General features: G+C 38.6%; 1 non-coding gene across 1 annotated transcript; it reads left to right on the forward strand.

Annotated features, from left to right (window-relative positions):
- Nucleotides 1-4,905: 4,905 nt before the first annotated feature.
- TRNAY-AUA (transfer RNA tyrosine (anticodon AUA)) lies at nt 4,906-4,978 on the forward strand. The gene has a single exon. It is a non-coding gene; the product is annotated as a tRNA-Tyr (tRNA).
- Nucleotides 4,979-9,124: the final 4,146 nt, after the last annotated feature.

A 9,124-nucleotide genomic window follows, 5' to 3' on the forward strand; every position in this document is an offset into this window, starting at 1 on the left:
CTTCTTCAGAGTTCGTGGAATAACTTCTGGAAAATGTATACCTATAAGCCGAAGTGGGTTGGGCGATTTTCCTGGCCATCATGCCTTGAGTGATGGGACATTCGGGGTGTACTTTTCGAAAATCTTATGAATTACCACCATTCGACAGTCAAAGGGTGTCTTCCTGCCTTCAGATATCGTATACCAAACGTAGGTATGCCACCACCAGATGTAGCAATATCACTAACTTCTGTAGCCATCTAGTCAGGAAAAGGTTAATGAAATGATGGAAACGTATATATTCGGGATAATAATCCTTAGCAGCGAAAATGGGACTCACACGAGTTAACACGGGTTAACGCAAGTTAGCAACCCGAGTTAATTCGGGTTAATCAGGGAAGTGGTTAAGTGCGAACAGTCGTATATTATAGATATTATTACTCGGATATGTAATGCCCTCGATTCAGCCATTACGCTGAAGACTGCAAAGATTTCCTACTAGATTGCCTCTCCAGTCTCCCCAAAGCTTACTACTTCACCTCATAGTGACGTCATAGACAGGGTGATTCACAAGCAAAGGTAAAAAAATTAGCATGTGAATTCTGAAGTCATTCTGAGTGAAAAAGTTCATATGAATATGGGTCCGTTTTCGAACGGTTACGGAGATATGGCTCTTTGATTCCACAAAATTTCTGGGATTCCATTGTACTAACTCGCATTTAGAGGCAGATAATGAACAAATTTAAGGTTTATATTCACATATGCATACATAACTAATATTCTACACGTCGGGGTCGATGTTTCCGCACATTTTCAAAGGTACCTCCTTCTACTTCAATGTACTGTTGCGCTCGAGCGTGAATCGCGCTCGTCGCTCGGGAGAGTTGCTCGTGGCTATTCTTTATGCGGCATGCAGCATCCAAAATACGGTCGATTAGCGCCTCTCTCGTTTCCACCTTCCTTTAGTATGCCAAGTCTTTCATCCAACCCCAAAGACAGTAAATACTCTTCGATATGTTACCCTTCTGTTCGGAAAGCGTCGTTCATATTCAGCGACGGCATGCAAGGAACTTCCATCGTACAAACCAAACACATACACAATATCGGTGTATTCTGCCGTCTAAAATTTATGAGGCATCTTGAAAAACACAACTTAACACTTCCGATAACTACCTGTATGATTGAACTGCTGTGCACTGATAAGTGATACTATGTATTAATCTATCATACATCACTGATGATGAAGATATAGACAACAAAATATCAAAATTTCTAAAAGTTGCTCGAACCATCAACAGTGTATTCAAACCTTCCCAAGTACAAAGACATACACGGCTGAAAATCTACAAAACTCTCGCACGACCAGTTTTGGCTAATGGCAGTGAAGCATGGACACTAAGCAAATCTGACGAAAGACTGCTAACAACTGCCGAAATGAGATTCATGCGAAAAACTGCTGGATACTCCCTTCTCGACCATAATCGAAACGTAGATATTATGAAGGAAATAAAAATTGACTCTATTGTCCATTATCTCCAGCAATACAGGCTTCAGTGGCAGACACATGTCAAGAGGATGGATCGCTCTAGATGGCCCAGGCTGATTTTGTCGTATGTGCCAAGAGGTCGAAGAAATTTAGGAAGACCTAGGAAACGCTGGCAAGAGACCGTAACAGATCCACTGGGGTCTAACACTTGAAGGCTGATGATGATGATGATGATGATGATTATTGTATTATATGCCGGTTCTGTGTCATTACATCAGACAAGGGCAGACGATTGAACATTTGTAATGCCCCATCACCCGGTTTGACATGTGAATGAACTTCTCTCCACATCGCTCATAATGTGGATTCAAATCTTATTCATTGCGATCGGTAACCTTGTCTCACGTCAGCAGCATATGTTAACGTCTGGTTCACACTGAGGCGAGACATTTTAACAGAAAAAAATGCATCTAGCTCCGTCATCGTTCGAAAACAGACCTATGTTCATGCGAAATTTTTCACTTAAAATGGCCTAAGATATGGTATCACAAATTGTTTACCTTTCCTCGTGAATCAGCCTGTATGTCAGTCACAATACTGCAACAGGGAGCACCGTTTTGGATACATAGTATTGAAATAATGAGTTGATGGTCACGACTAGACCGCGGAACTTTATACAATTGCACGTTTTTATTGAACTCGCATGTTGAAGAAGTAAAAATGGATCTTTTCCTATAATTATTTTTACGCTCGAATGGAGCCAACTTTATTTTTCATATATGCATATTTCGAGGGTATTCCCTTTTAATTCCACACACACACACACACACACACACACACACACACACACACACACACATATATATCGTCGGTTTCTTGCTAAATGTGACCAAGTCACATTCCAAGACTTCCAAGCATTATGCAAATTAAAAGCATAATTTTATATTAAAAACTAATAAAATAGCACATTTACCTTCAAAATAACTTATTACTAACATCTAAAGAAGTACAGTTATCTTTGGACGGATAATTAAACCTTTAAATGCCTTTTCCCAACAATTTTGCATTTTGGACTTGGTCACTTTTACCAAGAAACCGACGATATATATATATATATATATATATATATATATATATATGCATGTCAATCCAAATATTAACACATTTCCTTGTTTTGTCTTATCTAATTTCAAAATTGCTCTATGGTGAAAATAAAAATAATTTCGAACAAATATAAAATTGATGTAAGAAATAAAACCAATAATTAGTCCAGGACGTGAAAATTGTAAACTTGTAAGTTGAGTCATTTTCCACTTTAATATGAGGTGTCGACCTGGTTGGCGAGTTGGTATAGCACTGGCCTTCTATGCCCAAGGTTGCGGGTTCGATCCCGGGCCAGGTAGATGGCATTTAAGTGTGTTTAAATGCGACAGGCTCATGTCAATAGATTTACTGGCATGTAAAAGAACTCCGGCGGGACAAAATTCCGGGATATCCGGCGACGCTGATATAACCTCTGCAGTTGCGAGCGTCGTTAAATAAAACACAACATTAATATGAGGCTATCTCTGTGAACATAGCGAGCCATGCATATGTGTAATGTTTCTGGAGCCATAGCGAATATACAAATCGTCTAAATGTCACTCAGCCTTTTACTTTAATTGCGTAGAATCGAAAATGAATGTATTTATATATCAGCAACAATAAAGCCACGTACTGTAGAGGTCATGAAATTTCAGCGACAAAAATGCTGTTAGTGCGATCTGATTTCGTAGAATAGGACTGAATATATTTAAACACGACAATGGAGTAAAATTTTAATATTTAATAATAATAATAATAATAATAATAATAATAATAATAATAATAATAATAATGGTTTATTTAACCTGACAGATTTAAGGCCATACGGCCTTCTCTAACAATCTCAAGTAAAACATATTAACGCTTTATTTAACATTATGTTTTACTTTTTTATTTTAGTACGTTATCTTACAACGCTTTATCAACATCGCAGGTTATTTAGCTTCTGACTGAGATGAAGGTGAGAATGCCGGTGAAATGAGTCCGGGATCCATCACCGAAAGTTACCCAGCATTTACTAATATTGGGTTGAGGGAAAACCCCGGAAAACACCTCAACCAGGTAACTTGCTCCGACCGGGAATCGAACCCCGGCCACCTGGTTTCGCAGACGCGCTGACCGTTACTCCACATGTGTGGACATTATGTTTTATGTTTCTCAGAAATGCAAATTTATTTTAGAATTTTATTTCTATTTATGACACCACAGGTAATAACTGATAATATAAAAAGAATCTGTTGACAACTGTGAAATTTTTTTGTGTTTTTTGTATCAATTAAACATCTCTAATGTTATTTATTTCAATGATGTATGTTATTGAAAGTTACGAAATATTACCACGGCGAATGCTATTTCGAGAATGATGAGCGAGACTCGAAGCGCACGAAAGTTACGAGACGAGACTCGAAAAACAAGAGAAACGAACACACCGAGCGAGAGCGGCAGTTAGATTTGTTCATCTCTAGTACCTAATGTATCCAGTTTCTGATTCCTAATGCCCTACGGAAACCTATTCAGATAAGCAACTGGTCTTAACTATAATGCAAAACATTTACATAGACTGAATTTTCATGACTCATCAAACTATATTTTTTGCATCAGTGAAGTCCCAGAGACCAACAATACTTAGGGCGTGTGCACACAGAATCAGACGCGACGCGACGCGGCATGGCGCTACGTTTTGCTTTACAACGCCTCACAACAGCTTAAAACTGTCTGCTCGCGACAACTGATTTGCTGGCTGTGTGGGTTGGGAAAGCTGGCCTAGGCTAGAAAATGGCGTCAATGAAAGAGGACTGGCTATATGAAAATTTCTATTGTATTTGGTTATTATTTCTTAAGGACGCTATACGCCTAAAAATCTATACGATTGAAAGAGTCTTAAAATCAGATACTACTAATGTAGTGCACAAACGTCATTGGACTAATTCACGACTCAAATTAAAGAAAAATAATACAGTATATTAAATCAATAACGAGTGATAGTATAGAACAGAGAAGTAGGCCTACTACAAATTATTATTTTCAGTATTATTATTCACCTGGTGCTTTCATCTCATTTGCAATTTCTCACATAATTTTAAAAACCACATTATTGTCGTGATATTGTTTCAAAGATTTTACAGTACGTAGGCTATATTTCCTGTATTATAGATTAGCTGCAGTGCATATGTCTGTACAGATTACTGTGCACTTAACTGCGGAATTCCGGCCAAGCAAGTCACTCAGCTGACTGCGCTCCTAATATAATGGCAGTTGACATTGGACATATACGTCAACATATATGCCTAACTTGGAGTCAGGCCACAAAGGCAAACATTGAAGGAGGAAGATTCGATCCGGTGCTGTGGATTGAATTCGGCGTAGCTCAGTGGTCAGAGCGCTTGGTACATAGAACCAAGGACCCGGGTTCGATCCCCGGCGCCGGAGCGAATTTTTCTCCTCAAATATTAATTATATTTCCTGTACTAAAACAACTAATTTATGGGTAGGGGTCAACTCGCCACAGAAAATTCGCCACAGAGGCAACTAGCCACATAATTGAAATTCGTATCAAAGACAATTAGCCACACATTAAACTTCGTATGAAAGGCAATTGGCCATATACTAAAATTCGCTACAACTTGTAATATATCAAGGCAATACTCAAATTCGCAACAATTTATATTATATTTCTGTGGTAATACAAGACAAATCCAGAAGCTGTAAACTAATTCGGAATTATGGCGAAAGAAATTCGCTTCATAAAATCAGAAAGAGGCTTTGACAAATTAATATATCTTGGCTACATGTACACGAGACTTAGGGAAAATAAGAATGGAGTTGTTTGGCGCTGTGACATGCGTGGCGGGTGTAATGCAACAGTCACGTTATCAGAAGGTGGAAGCAGTGTCGTCAAAGAACCGTGTGAATACAAGAATCATTCTGCAGACTGGGGAAGGATTAAGGCAAAGGAATGTGTAGAGAACATGAAGGCAAGGGCGGGAACTTCCCGAGAATCAACGTCTGTCTTTATTCAAAATGAGTTATAGCGTATTGCAAGCAAAGCCAATGTGAATCTACCGAAGAAACCATGTATTAAAAAACTGCGCCGTGCCAGGAAGCTGCACCTACCAGCTGAACCAAGGAATATTGACGAACTGAACGTTATAGCAGACAGATACACTAAGACCGTACAAGGAGAAAGGTGGTTGCTGTATTTTGAACCGGAGGACAACGTGAATGTTATCATATTTGCCACTAATAATCACATTTAAATAAATTGTTACGGTCCCATTTTTGGATAATGGACGGGACCTTTATGTCCGTTCCTTCAATCTTGCTGCAACTTTACACTATACATGTCAATTTACAAGGGGAATGAATGCCTGTAGTAATGACGCTGATGGAACGGAAAACCAGGGAGGCGTATGAAACACTCTTTCGAGTATTGAAACGAGAAGTAGGGCGACGTTTTGAAAATCAATTAAACCCAAGATTCATATCTATTGATTACGAAGTAACTGTTATAAACGTAATCAAAACTGAATTTGACGGAGTTAAGTTAGCTGGTTGTCTTTTTCACTTAGCCCAGTTTTTCTGGAGACGGCTTCAGACCGATGGATTGGTGCAGCAATATAATGTTGAAGAAAACTCAGAATTGAGGCACAGTTCCAATCACTCGTGGCAAATTGTCTATTTGTGGCGAATTGTTCCTATTACCAATTTTCTGTGGCCAATTGTCCCAGTTACCAATTTTCTGTTGCCAATTGTCCGGAACCGCTAATTTATCTGCATCGAGCTCAATTATGAATAATGAGTATTACACAACAATGTAGTATTTGTAGATAGTAAAGCGTGCAATCATAGCCACTGCTAACCCATGCGCAGTACGATGCAGCTATCAGACAGTCTCCTGGCGACGAACTTCTAGCAGTCATTCGATGTTGTCTCTCCCTGTCTCCTCGTGTGTGCTCGCGACCGTCGCGCCGCGTCTATTTCTGTGTGTATCACATAATAAGAAATCAATGGGAGATAAATACTATGAGACAAAATGTCGCGACGCGCCACACCGCGTCTGATTCTGTGTGCACTCAGCCCTACGCCGCATTAATACTGTGCAAGATGAAAGTAAAATCACTTCCAAGTACTGAAAAGCGACACCGCTAATGACTTCATTGCCACAAGCAGGTCATTAGAAACCAAGAATATGCCTACGAAGTAGATAATATCTCGTTAAATAAAAGGCCTTGATGTAGCTAATGAAAGACTGTGATAGCACGATACCCCACACTTACATGTGTAAAGGAACAGATCTTACGTAGTTATATTTCATCTCATGAGAATGTTTATCGCATACCAAATGAGCCAGAATTAAATCTTAGACAAAGCCAGTTTTAATACCGTAATTCATTTTCTGATGTAATGTTACAGCTATCAACCTGTCCAATTGTGTCCGAAGACAGATCTGAACCTTACAAGTGATACCAACAAGGTACTACTTTTGAGGCAACTAAGCCAGGAGATAATAGGATAGTGGCCAGTTCCTTTCCCCGTTCCATTACATACATCACCGACTAGTTACATTATACAATAATCAGACTTCAAATGTATGCAAACAATTGAAGGGTTTTTGGAAAAAAAAACGTAGTCCAAAAACATAAATTTTCAGGAGGAACAAAAAAATCTGACATGGGTGTTGTTAAACACTTCAAGTATGAAATTCATCTTGCCGTTTCTTAAGGTACTGTAGAAACTTGGGAAAACTGAAGTACATTTATAACTTAATTTGCCTCATAGAAATACATATGCAAATTCAGGTAACTGTAGACAATGTTTTTTTAAAAAAGAATATTCTTTAAGGCTGAAGTGTACCTCCCTTTTAATCTTATTTTTCTTTATTGTTTATATATATATATATATATATATATATATATATTATGGCCGGATATTTTGAAGAAATCCATGTATTAGTGGGAAGTTAACTGGGAGTGCAAAAGTTTATTATTTATGTTGAATGGAGTAGATTACAATTATATTAATGCACCAGTAGTGCTAAAGAAAGGAATGTAACACTAATTATAAAAGCAGTAATACAATAAATAATAAAAAGGAAAAATATATTCACTCAATCGTGTGGCTCTCAATTTACCAGTTACCCATGATTTACAATTAATACGATAGTACTATGGAATTGGAATGTAATTTAACTGAGGGGGCACGGATGGCCCAGCACTGCGACCTATTAAGATATATTGCAATAATCCTAGATAAGGAATGAGTTGCATGCCACTGATCCCCTACGCGTACCGCCATAACCACATGACTCCCTTAAGGACCTGTTCCTACAGCCGACAGAATCCATATACCATGCCGATTCGGCAAATTCCCCCAAGGCCACCCTGTCGGTCCGAGGCGAAACTCCTCCCCCGAGTAGATCCATCTCGGGTGCCATTGCAGATGCCATCCAACATCGCTGAACTACATTCCACGGAGGCAGGTCGAGAGAGTCAGCAGATTCGGGAGGCCGGTAGAGTGATCTGATAAACCAGAAGCGGGATGATGACGAAAGGATCATGGGGGAGGAAAGGAAGTGGCAAAGATAAGTGGTGTTCCAGTCGCCTGATAAAGTTACCTGATATTCATCCATAGGACTGATAGTACTATACTCAAACGCTATTTTCACATATTGGTTGATTTTAAAAGCGCACTCAAATACGGTCCTATTACATTAACGAATCCTAAATGTCTTATATTCTGTGGAATTATTAGTAAAGAGATAATTTGGTAATAGTTAGCCCTAAGGTTGACGTAGTAGACTTTGTATACTGAACACAATACTTTGTACTCGTTTCGCAAGCAAATATTTATACACAACACAAACACACCCCCACAGGAAACAAACGAAAAGCGCCAAGACCAGTACCAAACAGTTCTGAAGATGGCCCATAACAGGCTGAAACATGTTAACCAGATACTGTAAAATTTAGCAAGAGAATAATACATAATCCGAAATATTCATAGCCTACAGAATAGAATCTGGTGGGCAAATACGGAATTGAAATAGAGATTCTCAATATACTCACTTTCCGATGTCATCATTCCACCAATGTAACAAGAGTGAAGATGTTTGGTGATGCTGTGATGTGTCTGCGGATAATACGATCGACAGAGAACGCATCAATTATCCATTTATGACAGGAACTCGTAAACATCATGGTACATACCTACGGATAAGAAAATTCATGTAAGTAGAAATATGGAATTATATGATTATGTCTCGTGACGGGAATATTGTACGAAATGGAAATATAAATATTGGAGATTTATCCTTCGAAGAGGTGGAAAAATTCAAATATCTTGGAGCAACAGTAACAAATGTAAATGACACTCGGGAGGAAATTAAACGCAGAATAAATATGGGAAATGCGTGTTATTATTCGGTTGAGAAGCTCTTATCATCCAGTCTGCTGTCCAAAAATCTGAAAGTTAGAATTTATAAAACAGTTATATTACCGGTTCTTCTATATGGCTGTGAAACTTGGACTCTCACTCTGAGAGAGGAACATAGGTTAAGGGTGTTTGAGAATAAGGTGC

The sequence above is a fragment of the Periplaneta americana genome, chromosome 10, assembly GCF_040183065.1.
Source record: "Periplaneta americana isolate PAMFEO1 chromosome 10, P.americana_PAMFEO1_priV1, whole genome shotgun sequence".
Lineage (NCBI taxonomy): Eukaryota > Metazoa > Arthropoda > Insecta > Blattodea > Blattidae > Periplaneta > Periplaneta americana.